The 23,388-nt window shown below is 40.7% G+C and overlaps 1 pseudogene; it reads left to right on the forward strand.

Moving 5' to 3' along the window:
* Positions 1-12,642: 12,642 nt before the first annotated feature.
* LOC127770166 (uncharacterized) lies at positions 12,643-19,295 on the forward strand (annotated as a pseudogene).
* Positions 19,296-23,388: the final 4,093 nt, after the last annotated feature.

A 23,388-nucleotide genomic window follows, 5' to 3' on the forward strand; every position in this document is an offset into this window, starting at 1 on the left:
AAGAAATGACCAAAATAAAAGTTATAATTAAGTTTGTCAAGGCTTCATTGTCCCTTAGCTAAGATAAGACCCTCGGGTATAAAGTTTGTTGGAATGAACCACACCTTAGACTACTGCGTTCTTCTGAAGAATTTGTCTGTTAGCGTGCTTTAAAATGGTAGCGAGATAAATCGGGCTCTAGCAAGCACAGAGTGGTGGCAAAGCAAAATAGCAACACTGCTAGCCACGGCATGTGTTGCTACTGATATCCCTTTCCTGATCTACTAAGTGCATAGAGCACACATCCATTAATCTCATTTGGACAGTAGTTACAAGATTCAGACTTGAATTTGTAAAGTAAGTTATTTTTACTGTATTGGCTTTCAGGCAATAAGCTCATCTCTGCTTTGAAAGGCCATTGAAAGATTTAGTTGATAGAGAATAAAATGTGAAATTAAAAAACATGTTTAAGTTCAGCATATAAATCTGTACTGAACCAAGCAAAATGTGGAGTGTAACAACTGTTAGATCATTCACTGTGTTGTTCTTTATTTTAGGTCCATGGGTTATTGAAGCTGAAGCATGTGGTCATGCTAACATGTTGTTATTTAATACTTAAATCATGTATCAGGAGAATGAACTCATGATCCCAAATATGTGCTTGGTGGACTTAAATTTTAGAGTGACGTGGTGCTCTAATTATTTTCCTTTTTTAATCTCAGATTTGACAATTGGATTGCATCTTTTGCAGGATCTGAAACTGGTAATAATCTCCAGGTAATTCCTATATTTTCTGTTAGCTATCCTCTGGTTAATAAGTTATTCGCTTGGAGAATTTGGTACCATGTAGTATAACCAAGTTGTTGTACCGATTAGCAAACCTTCACTTGATAGTCATTGACAGTTTGCCACTGAAATGGAGTCTTTTGGATGATGGCTTGCATTTGCAAATGCACTGGTATACTATAAAAATTGCACAGAACAAGCATTGACATTTTTCATGTACAAACAAGTTTAAAAAAGTTATGCGGCTATGTTGTTTCCAAGTTTAGCATATTTATCTAAGAAAGCTATGTTGTTACTTATTGTAAATTGTGGAGATAACATGTAATGTTTTGATTTATGCAGCACCATCGGTGCTTTTTTGGCGTGGGCTGTCAAGACCATTGACAGCTTCCTCCCTTGTCCCCACTGGCCATCCGCTCCACAAGGTGATAGACGTTTTCCTTGTATTGCGACGTTCATGAATAATGTAGTTGTGCCATATGAAGCAGTTGTATGCTTGTATGTGACCTTTTTGGCGGTTGATTGAAAAGTAAACTGATTGGATCTGGGAGATTGAATAAAGTGCTTTAGTATTCAGCTTGATTTCATGAAGCTGACTCATCATGAATTACTATGTTCTCCCAATTGCCAAATTCAGTTCTATTTTTCAGTGCAAATTTTAGATTTCCAAACCTTTTTTTCATTTTCTTTTCATGTCAGATCAAAGAAATCATATAAGATATAGATTATAAACTTGAATTTAGCAGATGGTGATGGATGACCTGGACATTGTAGATGAGATAAACATGAACCTTACCACATCAAGAAATTGACTTCTATGGCTTTGTCATCTCAAATGCTTGTCTTTCCATGGACTGATGCTCTGTAGTATAGTTTATAGATCAATATTGTTTTCTGAATTCAAATTTGATTACAAGATAGAAGGACTGCCTTGGACTTATGTTTATGTTTTGGAAGAGATTTCATGTCTTATGATTTGGCAAAGCTTGTTTAACTGACTCGGGGGATAAGAGGGCTGTTGACATAGGAAAGTTGTGTGATGCGCAATTAACAGGTGTCGATTTAAATTTAAATTTATGTTCTGCAAACTAGGGCTTAATTCCTAAATTTTGTTGTCTCACAAATGCCTAGGAGGACTACATTGAGGTTGTTGCGGAGTATGGTTGGCTGAATTGGACATTGAGTTTTTTGCTGAGTTACTCGTGGGTGGACCTAGTGTGGACTTAGTGAATCTAGTTTGCTCTTGTGGCTGTATTTGTTAAATTAACCTAGGAGGCTAGGACCTTATTTTGATATCTAGGATATGATGGAATTGAACCTAGTTTGCAATTGTAGCTGGATTTGGTGAAGATGTACTAAACTTGTAATTTTGCTATGGTCTGTACTGATGTGAGGTTATATGTGAGTGGGCTTTGATTGTATGTGAGTGAGCTTTACATGTATGTGTTTGGGATGATAAATGGACTTGTGCTATATTGAATGTAATTGGGCTTTTATATTTTATGATATGGGTTGTTATATCTTGAGCTTATATGGGCTTTCAAAATGGGCTTTTGTAATGGGCTTTCATAATGGGCTGAAATGAGCTTATATGCTTGCTCCATACATGGACCTTAACAGCCCATAAGAAATTTCATGACGATTCAGGTTGTCATAATTAACATGCCATGTCAGCTCAACGTGGCATTGTACTACAATTTTATGACGTTTGTTGTCCTACATGGCAACTGCATAGTCATCTAGGCCTAGTGATTTGTGACGTTTTTTAGGCTAGATAATGACAAATATGAGCGTCACAAAGTTATGACGACATAAGAATCGTCACTAGATTAATGACCAAAAAATAAGGTTTTGTCATAGAACGCCATTAGAGACGCATGATAGGTGACGAATGAATTTTCGTCACGCGAGCGTCACAGATTACAAACGTGACAAAATTTTATGTGTTTATGATGTAAATGAAGTGTCATCTATTATAAGATCTCTTGTAGTGAACTCACCCATCATGCTCATCTCAAATTCCTTGCGCATAGTCTCAGCAAAATCTATAACCAAAGCGTGAGTTGAACAACCAAAGATGATATCATCCACATAAATCTGAACGAAAAGTTGATTATCACCATGCTTAAGAACAAAAAGCGTTTTGTCAACCTTTCCCATTGTAAAACCTTTTGCAAGCAAAAATTTTTTAAGCCTATCATACCATGCCCTAGGAGATTGTTTCAAACCATACAAAGCTTTAGACAATTTAAAAACATGGTTGGGAAAATCAGGATTTTCAAAACCTGGTGGTTGTTTGACATAAACTTCCTCCTGTATAAAACCATTTAGAAAAGCATTTTTAACATCCATTTGATACAATTTAAAACCTTTTGAAGCAGCAAAAGCCAACAAAAGTTTAATTGCCTCAATTCTAGCAACAGGAGCAAAAGTTTCATCAAAATCCAAACCCTCTACCTGAGTAAAACCTTGAGCAACAAGTCTAGCTTTATTTCTCACAATCAAACCATCCTGATTTTGTTTATTTTTGAAAACCCACTTGGTTCCAATTATATTATGTCCAGAAGGTGGTTCAACTGAAGTCCAAACTTTATTTCTCTCAAAATTTTCAAGTTCTTCATGCATGGCATTAATCTTCGATTCATCAGTTAGTGCATGAGTAACATCTTTGGGTTCAAAAGAAGCAACAAATGCGGAATTTGCACAAACATCATGAGTCGTTACCTTAGACCTTGTAGTCCGCTCACCTATATTACCAATAATTTGTTCCGGCGGATGTCGTCGTTGAATGTGCAAAGGAGCAGTGACTTCTGAAGTTGATCCACGTTCTGTATCAACACTGGTCGAAGTAGTAATCTCCGGAGGACCATCTCGATCAGCATCAACAAAACCCTCAGCCAACGACCCTGGCCGGTCTGGCTGCACGTCCTGCGCCGGTCTGATCGGAGGTGTGCCGCCGGTCTGACCATCCTGGCGCCCGGTCTGACCGGCCGAGCTGACCTCGTCGTCGTCGTTGTCGTAGTCACTCTCGTCTTCAAAAATATGACCATCCTCCCCCTGAACCTGTGACAGTGTACCTGAAATTTCGGGTCTAGTACCTGGACTAGCCTCGTCAAAAGAAACTTCGCAAGTCTCAACAATTTTGTTAGTCTTCATAATAAGTACACGATAGCCACGAGTGTGTGCGGGGTAACCAAGAAACAATCCATCGGTAGAACGTGCCTCAAACTTATCCAAATTTCCAGATTTCAAGACAAAACATTTGCAACCAAAAACACGCAAATGTGAAACTTTGGGTTGATGACCAAATCGAAGTTCATAAGAAGTTGTTCCAAGTTTAGATCTCAAGAAAACTCGATTTGAAATATAACATGCAGTGTTAATCACCTCAGCCCATAATTTTTCTAGAAGTTTTATATTCATCCAACATCGTTCTAGCCATCTCAACCAAAACACGGTTTTTCCTTTCAACAACACCGTTTTGTTGAGGAAGACGAGGAGAATAAAATTCATGTTCAAGACCTCTTTCATTGCAAAATTGTTCAAAAGAAGCATTTTTAAACTCACCACCATTATCACTTCGAATTCTTTTCAAAGAACCAGGAAATTTAAGATCCAATCGAAGAAACAAACCACGAAAGTGTTGAAAAGCTTCGTCCTTAGTTGCCATAAAGAAAACCCAAGAATATCTAGAGAAATCGTCAACAATAACCAACACATACCACTTTCCTACAACGGATTGCACTCTAGCCGGACCAACAGTGTCCATGTGTAATAGCTGTCCCGGTGCATCCGTCATCACAGAAACAATAGGATCATGTGAAGTAGAAACCATCTTAGCATGACGACACGGTGTACAAACCAAATCAAGATCTTTCTTAAGTTTAGGCAAACAACGAACAAGATCCAAACCACTTAACCAAGTGAGATGATCAAAACCAACATGTCCAAGTCTACGATGCCAAAACATCACATCTTTATCAAACTTAACAACCAAACATCTTATCATAGGTGAAACAGGATTTTCAAAATCAGCTTTAAACACTCTTCCATATCGAGAAATATTCAGCACATAATCACCACGAGAATCAAAAACTTTACTTCCAGTTTTCTTAAAGTGAACCTCAAACTCTTCATCAACAATTTGTGAAACCGAAAGAAAATTATACTTTAAATCCTCAACTAAAGCTACATTCTTCAATTCAAATTTTTCATTTACCTTAACCAAACCTGTAGCGAGAACGGCACTTGTAGAAGCATCACCAAAGATAATCGATTCAGTCTTGGATGCCTTTTTGAGGGAGGAGAACCAATTTATATCACTGGTCATGTGCCGCAAACAACCGGAATCCACGATCCACATGTTCTCCTTCCTTGCCACCAAAGCATCATTATCTTCAAAGTCTGTGTCAGATTCACCACGCGCCATGAAGCAAACATCGGAGATATTCTTCCCCTTTTCATCATCTCCACTTTCACCATCCACATCACTTAGTGGCTCGAAAGCGGTGCAAACTTGTTGAAAAGCCTTCCTGAGATTCTCCATCTTCCTCCCTTGGGATGAACCCTTCGACTTGTTGTTGTTGGGCTTGTTGTTGCTTGTCTTCTCACCATCTTTGTCTTCTCTTTTGCCTCTCCCAAGCTTAGGACAATGCGAACGTAGATGATCAATTGAACCACATTCAAGCAACGATTTGGTCCACCTCTTTTCCTGTTCCTGGCATTATTCATAGCTCGAGCAATACGGTTAGCAACCAAAGCCAAATCCTCCTCCTCGATCTGTTCGAGTTGATCATCGGATGTGGCATTAAAAACAACAATAAAAGAAGGCTTAGATGAAGAAGCATCAACATCCAAAGAAGAAGAAGAAGAAACCAAAGCAGTCGACTTAGAATCAACTTTTCGAGAAAGAACATTCATCTCATGTGTTTTCAATTTGGTGTAAAGTGAATCCAAAGTCAAAGTAGACATATTAACCGACTCCTGAATAGATGTAACTTTCATCTCCCAAATAGACATATCGAGACCATTCAAAAAGTGACGAGAAATCTCAGATTGTGGATAATTAGCATCATAAGAAGAATCAACAGATCTAAGATCACTCAAAATTTTATTAAACCTAGAAAGATAGTAATCCAAAGCTTCTCCAGGTTTCATCTCAAATTTAATGTACCCATTTTTAAAAAGATCTCGACTAAGCTCTTTAATGTTATATGTTCCTTGATGAAAATTACTCAAAGCAACCCAAATCTCATGAGCAGTTTGAAGATAAGCAACACGATCATAATCCGAACGAGAAATACCACTCAAAAGAATGTTGCGAGCTTTGCAATTTTGTTCAAAAGCAGTTTTTCAGCAGGAGTATTAATAGCTTCAGGAATCACATAAGCATGAGAAACTTTTCTCCAAATATCATAATCTTCAGCCATAATGTAAGATTGCATCCTACTACACCAATGAGAAAAATCCGTTCCATCGAAAACATGTGGCTTAGTTGAAAACCTAGCAGGAGTAGCCATGGCAAAAACTCTAGATCGATAAAAATCCAAAGAAAAAAAAGAGGCTCTGATACCACTTGTAGGATCGAATAGCAATAACTAAGCCAACCAGAGGGGGGGTGAATGGTTGGTATACCCAAAAACCGAAAACTTTTAGCGGAAATAAAAGTTACCCTCGAATTCGACGAAGATCGGTCTGACCGGAGTAGATTAGCCAGTCTGACCGAAGTGTAGCCGCCGGTCTGACCGGTGTTGATCTTCCGGTTGAACTGCCCAAGAATCCCTGCCGCGCCTGTTGTCGCCGCCGGTCTGACCGCCGCGTGCCGCCGGTCTGACCGCCGGTATATTGCCGGTTAGACCGCTGAAACCCGGTGAAACACAAATCGAAGAACTCTTAAAGTGGATGACGACTTTATTACTTCTCTCTGTGTTTACAAAGTGCACCAACAGCACTCCTTACAAAAAATTCGACTAAACTCGAAACCCTAACTCAAAACTCAACTCAATTGCTCTCAAAAGCGATACTGGGAAGTCTCACGCTCCCCCTCTATTTATACATGAAGTAGGCAGCCTAAAGCCACGAACAAAACTCATACTAGGAGTCCTAAATATCTTAGGAAACCCTCTAGTACAAGAAAGAAACTTTACATAACCAATCGTACTAAATTTGGACTCCTTCGAAATTCGACTCCGCATACCATACGCACACAATAACTCCATTGTATGCCATATGGAATCTCTATCAACCACGTGCATCAACTCTAGCCTAAGTATCCCGCATGATCTTTGACCACCACGGACGTTGTCTTATCCCCAAGCCGACTCCCGGTCCATCACCGCAAATACTCTCCCGAGACATCGAGTCACCTACACATGAAATAAACAAAGAAACCATATTCCGAGACCAAGCTATCTCCAACTTGACTCATTAGTAGCAAACAGTAGTATTACATACGTATAGTATCCATCTAGAAGCTATAATCATGAAATAATCACGGATATCCAAATAAACAACCCGAAACCGAAACCGACACAGCGTCGGCCGGTCAGACCGCGGGCTACGCCGGTCTGACCGCGCGATACACGCCAGTCTAACCAGCACACACTGCCCAGTCTGACCGGTCACATAAAATGACGACTCCTGCGATCACCTATGCCCAAAACCACTTCATGAATAAATTCCAAATAACAAAACCAATAATCTCCAATGCCCAATTGTTCATCACAGAATAATAATAAAAAACACCTTTGATTTTATACGCCGGCCCTTCCCGGAGGTTCTCTGCCCTATACGACCACCGTGGCAAGTTCCATAGGTCCTAGTTCGTATCTTGTGGGTAAAGTGTGCCCCTCTGCAGAGATTAACTAAATGTTCGAACAGCTGTGCCCACGGTCATGGGCAGATGTGAGGTGTTTCCCGTTGCATAGATTTGTTTGCCTGTGCTTTGTGAAAAGTTGTTGTGGATTGGGAATTCGTCACCAGAATCAGCCTATGTGGCAGATGGATGACCTGAGTGGTCAGAAACGAATCTGTGTGATTCGGGAAGTCTGCGGGCATCATAGACTAGGGTTTCCGAGTGGAAGCAGATTGCTTTGCTGCGTGGCAGCAGGATTCTGAGAGTCCGAGAAAATTAAAAAAAGGCTTTGGGAGCCGATTAATCAAGTGAAATGGCTCTGGGAGCCGAGAAGTAATGATCCGATCCGTGAGGTCGGTGCATTACCATTGAGTTGTTGAAAAGCATATCTTAAGTTGAAACGAGACACTTGTCTCTTTTTGACCCAAACTTATAAATAAATAAAATCACTTAGTGATTTCAAAGTGGATTTCAAACAAAAGATTTGCAAAGCAATCTTGCCTCTCTTCCAAGCTTGCATTAAACACCTAAAGTCCCGTGACTTGCTGAGTACGTAAGTACTCACCCTTGCACTATAAATATATATATAGTCCATCCGCCCCGAAGTTGAAGATGAAGTGAAGAGAAGATTATGGTTTCGTCCTGGTTCCTAGCCGTCGCCTGTGGTGTTGGGTGTTAGACCGTTGGTTCCGCTACTACTGCTGTTGTTGGTGTTTGCCTCGTCTGCGTCGTCGGTTATATTCTCGGGCTGTCCTGAGCTGCAATCTAAGTTAAGGTAAATAAGTCCTCTATTTATTTTAAGGATTGCAATAATTCATAGTTGTCACCGTGGGTACCAGTGCTATGTCCTGGGACTGGTACTGAGATCGCGGTTTCATAGGAGGCGGTTCGCGCCTTTTTCCTACGACACGCTCTGTTGTACGGTGGTGCCGGATCGGGGTGTGACAATTGGCTACAGAGTCAAGGAGTCGCCAAAAAAATTGATGAAAAAAAAACAAAGAATGGCAATTCGCGTGATCGCGTCGCGGCTTGGCGGCGCCTCCCTCCTTCCTGGCCTACGCGTGCCGCTGGGCTGTTTGGGCTGCCGGGTGGGGAGGGGGGGTTGGGGTTTCATGGGCCGGGCCCCCTGCCGGCTTGGGCCTTAGGCGGTCGCACAACCGGCCTAGTTCTAGGGCTGGCCCTGCGTCCCTAGCAGCAGCACACGATCAAGCGATGATTTGGGTGGCGAGCATCTCGTCGGGGAGGCATCTCGTCCATGGGCAGCTAGCAACTTCTCTTGTTTCTCCTTTTTTCTTTTCCCTATTTGTTTCTCCTTTTCTTTTCCCCCATCTTTGCAAGGAATTCATTTGGTGATCATTTTCCTGGTGAATGTGATAATATTTTTGGAAGATTTTTTGTACCCATTGCAAGTTTGCGAAAATCCTGTCAGAAATCTATCAAAATTTTTCAGAGTTGGTCACATTTAGAGAAATATACAAGTCTTATTAGAAAATGATAGGCAATGTTAAAGGGTATATATGTTTTTTAATGACTGAGTTGACACCATTAAGTCATCTTAAGACAGTGGGGGTAAACCGGTGCTTCGTTTGAAAAAAAGCAAAAGGTAAAATTACAAATCCTAAAAAAAAGGGATAAAATCACAATTATATCTGAAAATAGGGGTAAGAATGCAATTAACCTAAAAAAATTAAGTGTCATGAAGAGATGTAACTAGTCCAATGTGTAACAGATGTATGTCCAAAATAAAAACATTGTAATAGATATAGTTCAATTGTCCAAGCTGCAAATGTGGTAAAGATAGATGACGCAACATGCAATTCAGTCTTCTTGTTTCTTACGTAAGTACTATAGATTATAGCGCGCTCTTGTTTAAGCTTTCAATTGGTTTATGGTTATGGTACTGAATTTGAAAACTTCTTGCAGAGAAAATAGTCCTCCTACACAACTTCAGAATAACTATTACTAGTATTAGTCATGAGATCAGTTATTACACCCTTCAAGGCAATATGGCCAGTCAGATGCTACTTGTACAGTTGTACTTCTCCACGGCCTACTCAAAGTCTGAAACAAACGCCCCCACATACAACTACAACTACAGTGAGGATGACAGTGAGGTTGTTGGGACCAACTTGACGTGTAACGTGACTTTAATTTTCGACCAGTGAGTCTCCCATGTAACCTTCGAGCAAGTTTAAGTTTAATAGTATAGTCAAATATTAGTTCTGAGTCATCTATAGCTAATCTAATAGCCCATTCATATAATAGTTAACTATAAAAATATACTATATCATTAATACCCGATCCCATCTTTCATACTCATAATATTTAGGCTGTGTTCTTTCCTCATGGTTCGGAACCCAACCCTTCAACATGGAAAACGGAGCAGACCATTAGCGCGTGATTAAATGAGTATTAGCTAATTTTTTTTCAAAAATGGATCAATATGATATTTTTAAACAACTCTCGCAGAGAAACTTTTTGCAAAAAATACATCGTTTAGCAGTTTAAAAAGCATGCGCAAAGAAAACGAGGGAGAGGGGTTGGAAACCCTGGGGAACGAACAGAGCATTAGAGCATTAGAGTTCGTGTTATAGCTGGCTAATGTAGCCCACTTTCTTTTCTCTTTTCTCTTCTCGATACGTGGTTATAACTGGCTTATAGTATGGTATTATACCTGCTCTTATATGGTTTGCGTAGTCACTACTCACTATATAATATAAGCACAACTACACTCTTTTCAATGTTATTTTTATAAAATCATGTGGTTGACCATTGCCCCGGCCTGGTCTCCCCTTCCAATGCAGAATTCAACTGCGCGTAGGTTCGATAAGTTACGTTGTCTCTATGATATTACTCTCTTTGTTTTCTAATAAACTAGCATGATGGTACATGTAGATTGCACGGCTAGCACTATTATAAAATTCTCTCACATAGAAGCATATATGTTTTCACATTTTATTATAAAATGTATTAAAAAAATGGCAACATAAATTATATTCTACATGGAGTATTTTTCTCGATATTAATTATTTTCTAATTTAATCCGATTTTAGATTTTCTTTTTATAAATTATTTTTTTACATGTGCTCTTATTTCAATATTTATTTTTTATATATTTAATCCAAATTTCATATTTTTGAAAATTGTTTTTTATATGGACTCACCTTTTATTTTTTGACTTTTTTATCTGAATATCATAAATTTTAAAGATGACTCTAATTTTTATTTTTAATTAATGTATGAATTTCTAAACCTTGAGAACAAACGTGGTGATTTGTTTTTCTATTATCTAATTTGTTGATGAAGCTAATTTTGTCGAGACGAATTCCCGCGTGACAGCTATTATTGTTTTGTGTATTTGTATTTTGCTTTGGTTGCTAAGTCTGTGTATTTTTTTTACACTAATGTAGTGAGTATAATACGGAACATAGACATGCATTATTTTGTTTCTGTTTCTGTTTGGTTTCACTTTGATAGACCATGTATGACTGTTGTTTTCTAAATTAAAATATTGTTTCCAAATTGAATAAAGAATAGGGTGTCCGATTGATTTTTTTTCTTTTCTTTTCTGTTGTTAATGTGATACCGTCTCATCTTGTGTTTTATTTTTTTCTTATTTTCCTCCAATTAATGTGGGATTTTTTAGGCCATGAGAGCGAACGTGGATGCTTCTTTTTCTATTCCTTTAATAATATAAAGATTACGTTATTGACTTTTAAATAAATATTTGATTATTTGTCTTACTTCTATACCTAATAAAAAAATTTGTAAGGCTTCCGTTAGTCCGTTTCGTCCGTCGTCCCTCGTAGGAGTCGAGTCCGAGTCCTTAAAAAAAAAATCCCCCAGCTTGATCCCCAAATAAATCGAACAATGAGACAACCAAAAATTACACAAAATTATCTCATTAATTGATCCCAAATAAACATAATCCCCATCGTTCGAGTTACTAAATCAACATCCCAAATCACAAAATCCTCAAAATATTCACAAACCAAACCGCCACCATGCCGGAGAGAACCGCCGTTGGCTCAACTTCGAGGAGGTGAGGAGGGCAACCGGGGAGGGAAGCTATCGCCACCGCTGCCGCCGTTGGCTCCATGTCTGGAGGGGAGGGGGCAGCTGCTGCCACCATGTCAGGGAGGGGAGGAGCAGCCGCCGCAACGTCGGGGAGGGGAGCAGCCGCCACCGCTTAGGATTTGAGGAGACGGAGAGGAGGTGAGAGAGGAGGCGTAGAAAAAGAGGGTGCCACCGGCCAGGGGAGGCACCGTGGGGTGTGGCTGAGGGGGTGGGGAAGGGGAGGGGGAGCGGTGGAGAGGGATGCTGTCGCTCGCTGAGGGGAGGCGCAGTGAAGCAGGAGAGAAGAAGATGTGGGCGGGCGGAGGAGAGAAAAAAGAGGAATGAATCAATCTTTTTTTGAATTCTGGGTTTTGTGGAGGGGCGATTTTTGGGCGATCTCAAGGGGGGGCGGCTGTTGGGGCTTCGCCGGCGGCGACGCCGGCCTCCTTGGCTTGCCTGTGGCGGCCCTGTTTCTGGCGCTGGCCATCCAGCCACTGGAGTCGTCCTCCGGAACCAGGAATCGGGCCACTGTTTCAAGTCCAACATTATTCAAACTAGTAAACAGCGTTCTTCAGGCCGACGGCCGGGAGTGGAGCTGTATCCTTCCCTCGCCGGTGCTGTGTCCTTGCTCCAAAAACAGATCAATGGTCTAGTAGAGGCTCCCCTGAGGTTCTTCCTCATTGCCGGCAATGAGTGCATCTCCTTCGGCGGTGGCTTCTTCTTCCTCAGGACAAGACCAAGGTAATTTTCCTACCCAGGATGCAGGTGCTGATCTTTGTGCAGGAAGTCTGAAGGTCTATGGACGGCGCCATGACTACCACCTACGTCGGCTAACCCTAGCACCAATTCCTTCCTCGGTAAGTGGATCTCGCTTCTCCAGCCTAGCTGACGTCATTGAGGAAGGAGAGATCGTTAATTCAGCCAGCTGCAATCAAGACCACGTTTGTGGACAGAATCTGATTGCAACCATGGCTGCCACAACTTCTGCTCCTGATTCTCCCGCTCAAGTTCATCACAACGGCTCAACGGCTCTCGCCGGCATGGAGGTTATAGGACTGAAAACGCATGACTCTCAATCAGGAGAGTCCGATCTCTCCCTAATCCAAGGGTTCTGGGACGAGATTGGTTTTCCCACTCCTGCTTCTCGTTGGTGGGAACAAAAATGCCCGACAGTGTCAGGGGTGAATCCAACTGCCCCACCTATCACCGAGGACGATCAGTGGACCAGAGTCTCATCAAAACAGAAGACAAAATCCACTGAGCGCCATCGCCGTGGATGGGTAATGCGTCCATGGAAGGGACCATTACCTCGTCCACGGCCAGCGTAAACAATTTTGCTAGGAGATTTCTTGCCGCAGGCCAAAACTTCACCAAATTCAAAATCAACACCTACCCAAGATCGGCAATCGATGGTGTCCGCATCAAACCGAGTCGATCAAAGTGCGGGAGGACGATTTTTGGCTAATTCCCTTCCCCAGATTCAGTTATGAGTGTCGATATTCCTTCCTTCCCACACAGACCGATTGGAAACCAATTTCGTGGAAAGTCCCTGGCCCACTTTCGCCTAACAGATGCACGCCATCTAGCGAGAGTTCCCCAAAGAAACCCTCCTACGCAGCGATGGTGGCATGCCCTTGTGATGATGCAGCGACGGGATGATGGAGCTACAGGGAATCCACCTTTCAATGCAAGAAATCAGCATGGGCCAAACCACTATCCTCCACGCCAGTTTCAGCGGCCGCCGGTTTTCCCGAGGTTCGGGGGCAACCATGCCGGCGGGTCTGGGACTGGGGGATCGGGAGGGCGTTGGCATGGAGGCGCCGGGCAGTCTCAACACAATAGCAACATATGGTTTCCTCAGGGAAGCAATGCTGAGGGTCATCGCAGGCGAGACCATGACGATCTCCTGCGTCCGGACCAGCAAGATCGGAAGCCCGAACCTCGGGGGAAGGGGATGGCGGAGCAAGGCCAGCAAATGGAGAAACTGAACCAAACAACAGATGGTGGGCAGCCACATCCTACTGTACAAGCAACTAAGGCCAAGAAGCCGAGGCCACCTCACTGTCACCAGTGCAAAACGAGTGGTCACATAGCGCAGGTGTGTGAAGCGGACATCGATTGCTATGTATGTAACAAGAAAGAGTCACATCTAGCTGTCAAGTGCCGCCCGCTCAAATTGCCGAAACCTACATGCTCTCTTTTTGGATTTGGGAAAACCGAGTTCGGTTTTATCCAAATCAGTGATTTTGGGATGAATGTATAGGAGGCTTCATCGGTTCCAACAGCTTTGGTCTCCATTCGTGGCGGTTCCTTGACGCCTGAAATCGTTCAGACAGAGTTAGCTCATCGAATCAGACCGAATTGGAAGTGGGAGGCAGTCCCTCATGCTGAGAATTCCTTCCTTGTCGCTTTTCCTTCCATTGAGGAATTGAAGAGGATGGATGATGTGGAATTCCGTCTAAAAAATCATGGTGTGTCAATGACAATAATCGAGTGGAAAACGACTGATGAGCTGATTCCGGCATATGAGTTGGATGAAGTGTGGGTGCATGTGTCGGGTGTGCCTAGCCCATGGCATCATTACTTGGCTTTTTAGGCGCTTGGTTGTGTTATTGGAGCTACTCAGGAAGTAGATATGCTCACCTATAGGCGGACGGGAGTGATTCGTGTGAAGGTTTATATGCATAGTAGCATACAACTCCCTGTCACTACAGATGTGGTTTTTGGGAAATTGGGCTACCCAATCACTTTTGCTTTGGAAGAGGAAGGTTTTCAGCCGGCACAGATTTTGGAGGTGGACTTTATGGACCATGACGGGGATGCACAGGAGGATCATGAGGACTCGTCAAAGGATGGCTCTCATGATCAGGCACACAAGAGGGCTAAGAATTCAGCTTCTCCAACAATATCAAAGGAACAAAAATCAGATGTTACCGCCATGCAACTAGTTCTAACACCGTTTGGAAATTGTCGGCCTCCACCACCACCTCGTCCAGTGATCACAGATGGGATAGCTTACACCATTGGTCACACCAAATCAGGTGCAACAGTGGTGGGTGAGGTCATAGCAGCAGCGGAAAAGGTGGATGAAATTTATTTGTCTCAACCGGTGGATAGTCCTACACCCGAGCAACCTTCTTTGCTGCCACCGGAGTTGGAACGTTGCTCCTTACTGTCCTCTCAGCCGGCTGCAGCTGCCAAGATCACTGGCGAGGCCTCTCCGGCAGCCACCACTGTTGCACTCTCCCTAGCTATACCTCAGATGGCTACACCTACCTCGACCGATGTCAATCGCAGCAAGGACCAACTGAGCAAGACATCTTCTACACCTCGTCGTCGTAGTGTGAGATCCAATGTTGAGAACATGGATGGCATCGCTGCGGGGGATGATGACTCACTGCTCAAGGCAATGAAGAGGAAAGCATTGTGCAATTTGGATGACAGCTTTGCTGGACGGGAGGTTTCGGCAATGAATTCTCAGCAACACTCGGCCTCTCATAAAACATCCTCTAGTGAAGGTACTGTTATAAACTCATCCCCTTCTTTACCTTCTTTACATTATGATTTTGTTGCTTCCAATCTTAGTTCTTTAGGTGTTTCTTTGGGTAACTCTCATGATGAAATTTCTTTCTCACTTAACGCTTTGAAACATATTGAGGTTGATAGAACTAAAGCAACAAACAAGACTAGTGAGTGTAACCATTCTAAGCACGTTTTTTCGGAAGTGGATCCTTACAACTAGTGATGACGAGGGCGACGATGATGTTGCCCTACTCGCTCACTTAGTAAAGGATCTCACGGAGATTGATATGGACGATGTGGACCAAAGTGACAAAATTTGTGACTTGTTGGTATCCACTAGAAAATCCAAATCTTCTTCAAAAAGAAAAGAGCGAAAGGCTCGTTCCCAAAATCCAAAAGCCTCTAAATCTGTTTCCTCATGAAAGGTATTTTTTGGAATAGCAGAGGTCTTGCTGACTTGGCTAAATACCGTTATGTTGCAGAAACAGTTAGAGAGAAAAAACTAGACTTTGTTGCGTTAATGGAGACAAGAAAGGGTGAAATGTCAAAGATGAATTTAGATCGTCTCTCTAGGGGTGCTGATTTCATCTGGCATTGTCTCCCACCTAAAGGAAGATCAGGGGGTATACTTCTCGGAATTAATGCAGCTGTTTTGGATATATCTTTAATTATTGAAGGGGAATTTTTCGTTAAATTTCATCTCAACAATAGGGAGGATAATTTTAAATGGATCTTGATGGCTGTGTACGGTCCGGCCCAAGATGATTTTAAATCTAGTTTCTTGGCGGAGTTCGTTCGTACATGCCAACAAAATCATCTACCTACTCTTATAGGGGGGGGACTTCAACATCCTGAGAAGTAGTGTGGAAAAAAACAATGCCCGTTACAACTCCCGTTGGCCTTTTCTCTTCAATGCTGTGATCGATAGCTTTGACTTACGAGAAATCGCTCTTTCGGGTAGGCAATTTACATGGGCAAATTCGCTTCCCATTCCTACTTATGAGAAACTAGACAGGGTCCTCACATCAACGGAATGGGAATCCAAGTACCCCCTGGTTTCGGTGCATGCTCTTGACAGAGGGGTGTCAGACCACACGCCTTTGCTCCTTGACACAGGGGAAGCGGCCTTCACGGGAAACATTAAACAGTTTAAATTGGAACTGGGTTGGTTTCTACGTGATGACTTCTATGATCGTGTTCTCGAGATATGGAACAAACCGGTCAAGGATCGTAATGCGGTCCAAAGATGGAATAACAAGATGAGCGCTTTACGTCGCCATCTTAGAGGTTGGGTTGCTCATACGAGTGGCGTCTTTAAACAGAAAAAGGCAAATTTGCAAAACACAATTGATTCTCTAGACATCGCAGCAAAGGTACGACTCCTTTCGGATCAAGAAAGAATTCTTCTTGATCAATCGAGGGATTCTTTGGCAAGTCTAGTCCGTGAGGAGGAGATTAAATGGTACCAACGCTCGAAAGTCTCGGACGTACTCTTAGGAGATAACAACACAAAATATTTTAACTTGATAGCCAACGGTAAACATAGGAAGAAGAGGATCTTTTTCCTAGACCAGGATGAAGGGAAAATTGAGGGGGTTGAGGCCTTGAAAACTTATATTACGAGTTTTTATAGGAAACTTTTTGGACCACCAGAGGAGAACTCGTTTTCGCTTGATGAGTCCATAATTGGTGATATGGCTCAAGTTTCACAAGCTGAAACTGATTTTCTTACTGCTCCTTTTTCGGAAGAAGAAGTGAAAGAAGCCATCTTTGTGATGGAGCATAATAAAGCTCCTGGACCAGATGGTTTCCCAGCTGAATTTTACCAAAAATTTTGGGACGTTATTAACCATGACCTGATGAACCTTTTTAATGAATTCCATACTAGTAGCCTCCCAATTTTCGGACTAAATTTTGGGGTACTTACTCTAGTTCCAAAAGTTAAAGAAGCAAATCAAATCCAACAATACAGACCCATATGCTTGTTAAATGTCAGCTATAAAATATTCACTAAGGTGGCTACAAACCGAATTAGCTTGGTTGCTGACCATTTAGTGAACCCGACCCAAATTGCTTTCATGAGTGGACGAAACATTTTAGATGGAGTCGTCATCATACATGAAACGGTTCATGAGCTACATAGGAAGAAGTTGAGTGGGGTGATATTCAAAATTGACTTCGAAAAGGCATATGACAAGGTTAAATGGCCTTTTCTGCTACAAACTCTGCGTATGAAAGGTTTTTCGCCCAAGTGGATATCTTGGATTGAGTCTTTCATTTCCGGGGGAAGCGTGGCAGTCAAAGTCAATGATGACGTCGGACCTTTTTTTTAAGACTAAAAAGGGCCTTCGGCAAGGAGACCCTCTCTCCCCAATCCTATTCAACTTTATCACTGATATGCTAGCCACATTGATAAATAGAGCCAAAACACAACGGCAAATTGATGGAGTCATACCACATTTGATTGATGGGGGACTCTCCATTCTACAATATGCCGATGACACGGTATTGTTTATGAATCATGACCTTGAAAAAGCTCAGAACATGAAGTCAGTGCTTCTAGCTTTCGAGCAGTTGTCGGGTCTTAAGATCAATTTTCATAAAAGTGAACTGTGTTGTTTTGGTGAAGCACTTGATTATAGTGATCAATACAACCAGCTCTTTGGCTGCCAGGTCGGCAACTTCCCATTACGTTATCTGGGCATTCCGATCCATTATAGGAAGTTGAGAAATGCGGAATGGAAAGAACTAGTCGAGAGATTTGAGAAGAAATTGAGTAGCTGGAAAGGAAAACTTCTTTCGTTGGGAGGACGACTTACTTTGATTAACTCAGTACTTAGCAGTCTCCCAATGTATATGATGTCATTCCTTGTGATTCCTAGTGGGGTACTTAAAAAACTTAATTACCTTCGATCTAGGTTTTATTGGCAAGGGGATGGACATAAGAAGAAATACCAGCTTGCTAAGTGGGACATTATTTGTCGTCCCAAAGAACAAGGGGGGCTAGGAATTCATGACCTCGAGATAAAGAATAAAGCGTTGATTAGTAAGTGGTTATACAAACTACTTACCACTGATGGAATATGGCAACAACTGCTACGCAATAAATATTTGGGATCACAACCTTTATCTCAAGCCTATTGGAAAGCGGGGGATTCATATTTTTGGGCTAGTCTTATGAAGGTCAAACAGGACTTTTTCCGTTTTGGATCCTTCAAGATTAGGGACGGCTCCCAAGTTAGGTTCTGGGAAGACAAATGGTTGGGTAATGCCTCGTTAAGAGAACAGTATCCTTGTCTCTATAATATAGTTAGGCATAAACAGTCGACTATCGCCACAGATTTTCCAAACCAATCCTCCGTGCTTTTCATGGCGACGGGATTTAATTGGCGCAAAACTAGCTGCTTGGCATAACTTATTGCCTCGCATAGCTGATTTGGTTCTGGTACAGGAGCAAGATGAGTTTCACTGGAACCTCACCCCGAATGGGGTCTTCTCGGTCAAATCTCATTATCTAGCTCTAACACATACCGGGGTTCCGAATATCAATAGACGGATTTGGAAGGTGAAAGTACCCCTAAAAGTTAAAATCTTCCTTTGGTATTTAAGTCGGGGCGTAATTCTTACCAAGGACAACCTTGCTAAGAGAAATTAGAAAGGCAGCAAGACATGTTGTTTCTGTCACAAGGATGAAACTATCCAACATTTATTCTTTCAGTGCCGCTTATCTCGCTTGGTGTGGTCTGTAATTCATTTGGCTCCTAATCTGAAACCTCCTCGCAATGTTGGTCATATGTTTGGGAGTTGGCTATCATGTGTCCCCAAAGAAATGAGGAATCTGCTTTTGATGGGTGCAACAGCTCTGTGTTGGTCCATTTGGCTAAGCAGGAATGGAGTAATTTTTGATAACAAGATGGTGTCTTCTCCTTTGCAGGTTATCACCTTAGTTACCCGGTGGCTACGTACCTGGGCTATCCTCCACCAACCGGGACTGCGGGATACTATTATGGTGGTATCTCGACGTTTGGACCAGGTAGCACAGGAGTTTTTTACCCAGGAGCATGGGTGGCGGTCTAGTCTACGGATTGATAGCCACTAATATATATATGTTTCTGTCAAACTTTTGTGCTTGGGAGATGTTCTAGTTGTTTCTTTCTTCTTTTTTGGCTGTGTGCATTTTATGCAGAGGCCGGAGGTGACTCAGTTTGATTGTATTATCTTGGTGTAATTAACTGAGTCTAAATAAAGCTTCCATTATCTTAAAAAAAGGCGGAGCGGAAAAAGAAGAGATAAGGCGCGCGGAAAGATCGAGACACGCCCGCGCGCCGCTCTCTCGCATTCTTGGCTCCGCTCGGGTCTACGCTCTGATGGGCGATTTTTTTTTTCATCGTTCGTGCGAAAAAAATCGGACGACAAAAAAACCGGGCAAAAAAAATCAGGCGAAAAAACGAATCCGATTCCAAAAACCGGGCAAAAAAACAATCCTATCCCGTTAACGCTTAAAAAAGGGTGAAAAAAATAAAAATGAATATGTCCGATTTAAAAAAGGAATTATATGTGTCGCAGTAAAAAAATCGAATCCTATTATGGTAAAATCTAAACAGGAGGCCTCTCTCTTTAGTCTTAATGGGAGACGGTATAGAAAGCCTACGTACATAGCAGAGAAAGCCTACACATCTGTACAGGAGACAACAGACAAACGCCTACACATCTATATAGATATGCATTTCTTTTTACCCTTCTTATAAAATTTTCTCCAAAATTACTTATCCGATATACAATCCGATTACACCATTGTGTTCGTTACAATTAAATCTTTACAACAAGATCTTACATGATTATACTGCGACGAAAAAATATTTATGTTTGTAAATTACTTTTATTATATACGTAAGTTACTTTTATCATATATATATAAATTACTTTTAGATTTGACTAAGTTACTTCTTATACATTCATAATGCTCTAAATCGATTATTTGTATTATTGTTTTTAGTCAATTCTGTAATTTGTGGACTTTAAATTTAATTTTTCGATAGACCATATTTTCTTTCCTACAACGAATTTACTTCTAATGTTGTAACAATTTACTTGCATTTTATGCTAAGTTACTTTTATGATTTATGTAAATTATTATTTATAGTACAGAGAGTTAGAAGTACTTCTATTACATAACTAAATTACTTCTGTTGCATATAATTACTTCTACTACAGAAACTTATTTCTATTGCATAGCTAAGTTACTTCTATTCTATAGCTAAGTTACTTCTATTGTATAGCTAAATTACTCTGCAATTTAAATACATTACTTTTAAATTAATAAAATATTTGAATATATATCCAATATGGATATTGCATTGTCACATATTTCATGCAGAGCATAATGACGCAAATAGATCCTAAAAACAATACGTGATTTAAAATATATAAGTTATTAAAGAGCTTAAATCACATATATATATGACAAAAGTAACTTACATATATAATAAAAGTAACTTACAACATATATATATATATATATTTTTTATCAGAATATAATCATGTAAGATCTTGTTGTAAAGATTTAATTGCAACGAACACAACGGTATATACAGATTATAAATCAGATAAGTATTTTAAGAGAAACTTCTCTAAAAAGAAAAAAATACATAGATATTGAGTGTACTAGTAGCTTCTTTTGGAAAGAAGAGTGTCTCTCTTTAGCACTATCTAGCTAGCACTCTCGGTGTAGTTGTGTCCTCCTATTATATGTGACACGGTAAAAAATTAAAGATAATTATCTTCATACCTATCTCTATCTCTATCTCTACTTTTATAAAAATTAAAGATGCTTTTATGGTATTTTAGTATGTCATCTGTGTGTTAGTCGGTTTTTAAAGTAAATTGCTTTTGGAAATACATATCCGTACTTGAGTCGGTTTTTAGACCCTTCACTTTTGGTAACACAGAAGGAATCATATAAGAAATCTGTTTAAAAAAACTTGCATGCTAACTTGAGACAATCGGACTCTAACTGCAGCTCATGATTTTCTAAAAATATATATATCCAAGCGAACTCCCACTGTGAATTTCATCTTAACTAAACCATATCTCTACTATTATAAAAATTTAAGGTGTTTTTGCCTGAAAGTTTGCTCGCTCGGACTGAAGATGAAAATTGAATTGAGCGATTTGAAGACGAGGATACTTTTCTTGCTAATTGGACTGTAGAAAGCTGGCCAAACTGACAATATGGGCTGTAAACTTAAGGGGGAAGAATAAGGGGGCTGCCTACGGCTCGCGCGCCCGACGATTTGAAGAAAAATCGGGCGCTGACATCGTGCTGATGCCAGCGCCCGATTTACGTGCAAAACTATTTTAAACTGATTTTTCTTCTAAATTACTTACCAAATCATGATCCGATTTCACCATTTAATTCGTTGCAATTAAATCTTCAAAACAAGACCATGGATATATTCCGACGAAAAAAAATTTAGCTCATTATTGAATTATTTTTAAATGTTGCACGATGTTCCACCAGGTATATCGGAATTGTTTCACTAAGTAGATCGAAAATGTTTCACTCGTTTAAATTGGGTGTTGTTTCACTTATATAAAAACAATGTGTCAACAAATAGCAAAAGAAAGGTGAAATATTTTTCGGTGGAACAAAAAATAAACCAAATTCTTTTAATAGGGGGTTTCCAAAATATGTCGGTTTTTTTGTTACAATAGATTATTTCAGTTCACTGCAACATTATATTTATACATAGTGAAATATTGTAAGTAAACATAGTGAAATATCTTTTGTGGAACATGGAGAGGGATAAGTGGATGGGTCCAGATGGGAAGAGGGAAGCGCGTGCATGGGGGAGGGGAGCGACCGATTTTTCCCACCTCCCCTGGTCGCCCGATTTTAATCAATATCGAAGAATAAGTCTATTTTACTTACCTCAGTTTTTGCCTATGAGCGAATAAAAAAGGTACTATCTGTTTTAGTTTGGTTCGTCTGGTTTATATTTTTGTCGCCGTTTTTCCTACACGCGGAACGGTTTTGTCCCCGTGCACGGGGTAAGTCCTTTTTTTTTTTTTTTGTCTTTTTTTCGGTTCTCTGGTCTGATCTGCATGCGCATAGCGCGCCTCAGCCGCCAATCTTCCGGTTTTCTTGGTCCGTGCGATTTATTTTTTTTGTCACTGTTTATTTTCACGCGAAACGGTTTTTTTTACGCATACGATTTTGCTATATCTCACTCGAAAGATTTTTTCTTATCTCTCACTCGATTTTCTCACTCAAATTTACAGTGTATTTTATTGTAAGTTACAGTGTAATTTATGAAGCTTACATCGTAACTTTTGTAAGTTACAATGTAATTTTTGAATCTTCGCACATAAGTTATAAAATTTATATTGGATTTGGTCTTTTTCTTGAAGATATGGTAATTTAGTGTCTATTATGGTGTTTCTTAGTTGCTTTTTGCTTTTTACTGTGTCTATTGATTTTTAACCCAAAGATTAAAAATTTATATGATATGATCATAAAAATCTTTCGAAAGATGCATACTTACTCCGCGGTAAGTCCTTTTTTCTCTTTTTCTTTTTTTTTTCCTTTTTCCGATCTTTGATCCGATCCGCACGCGCTCAACACGCCCTGCCTTAGCAGCCAAGCTTCTGCTTTCGTTGGTTCGTGCGGTTTATTTTTTTTCTCTCTTTTTCACGCGAAACGGTTTTTTTTCTTCGCATGCGGTAAGTCTGGTTTTTTTGTCTTTTTTTAATCTCGTCTGGTCCGGGCCGAACCCTAGTGCCGCTGCCACGTTTGATCTACTTCCCCGTATGTTTCCTACTTCAACTGATTGCAAAAATCGATTTCACATTCTTCCATCATCATTTTCCCTATGATATCATGGACTTTAATTCGCTGAATTTAATTCCGATTTGAAATTCGCTGATCATGGCAGGTCAACAAACTTTGATTCGCTTCGATTTTGAAAAAAAAAAGGAAAACAGGAAATTGAGTGATCAAAAAGTTCTGAACAAATTAAATTTTGGGAGATCTAGAATGATTCTACCGAATTTGGCATTGTACAAGCACGGGACTACTTTTTGGAGGTTGACGACGGAAGAAAAGCAGGGCGTATGGAGAGAGGTAGCGGACTGGGCTAGGACTAAAAAGGCAGTGGCCTGGGTTAGAACTAGCAAAGAAAAAAAGAATGTGC

This window comes from Oryza glaberrima, chromosome 4 (genome assembly GCF_000147395.1).
Source record: "Oryza glaberrima chromosome 4, OglaRS2, whole genome shotgun sequence".
Lineage (NCBI taxonomy): Eukaryota > Viridiplantae > Streptophyta > Magnoliopsida > Poales > Poaceae > Oryza > Oryza glaberrima.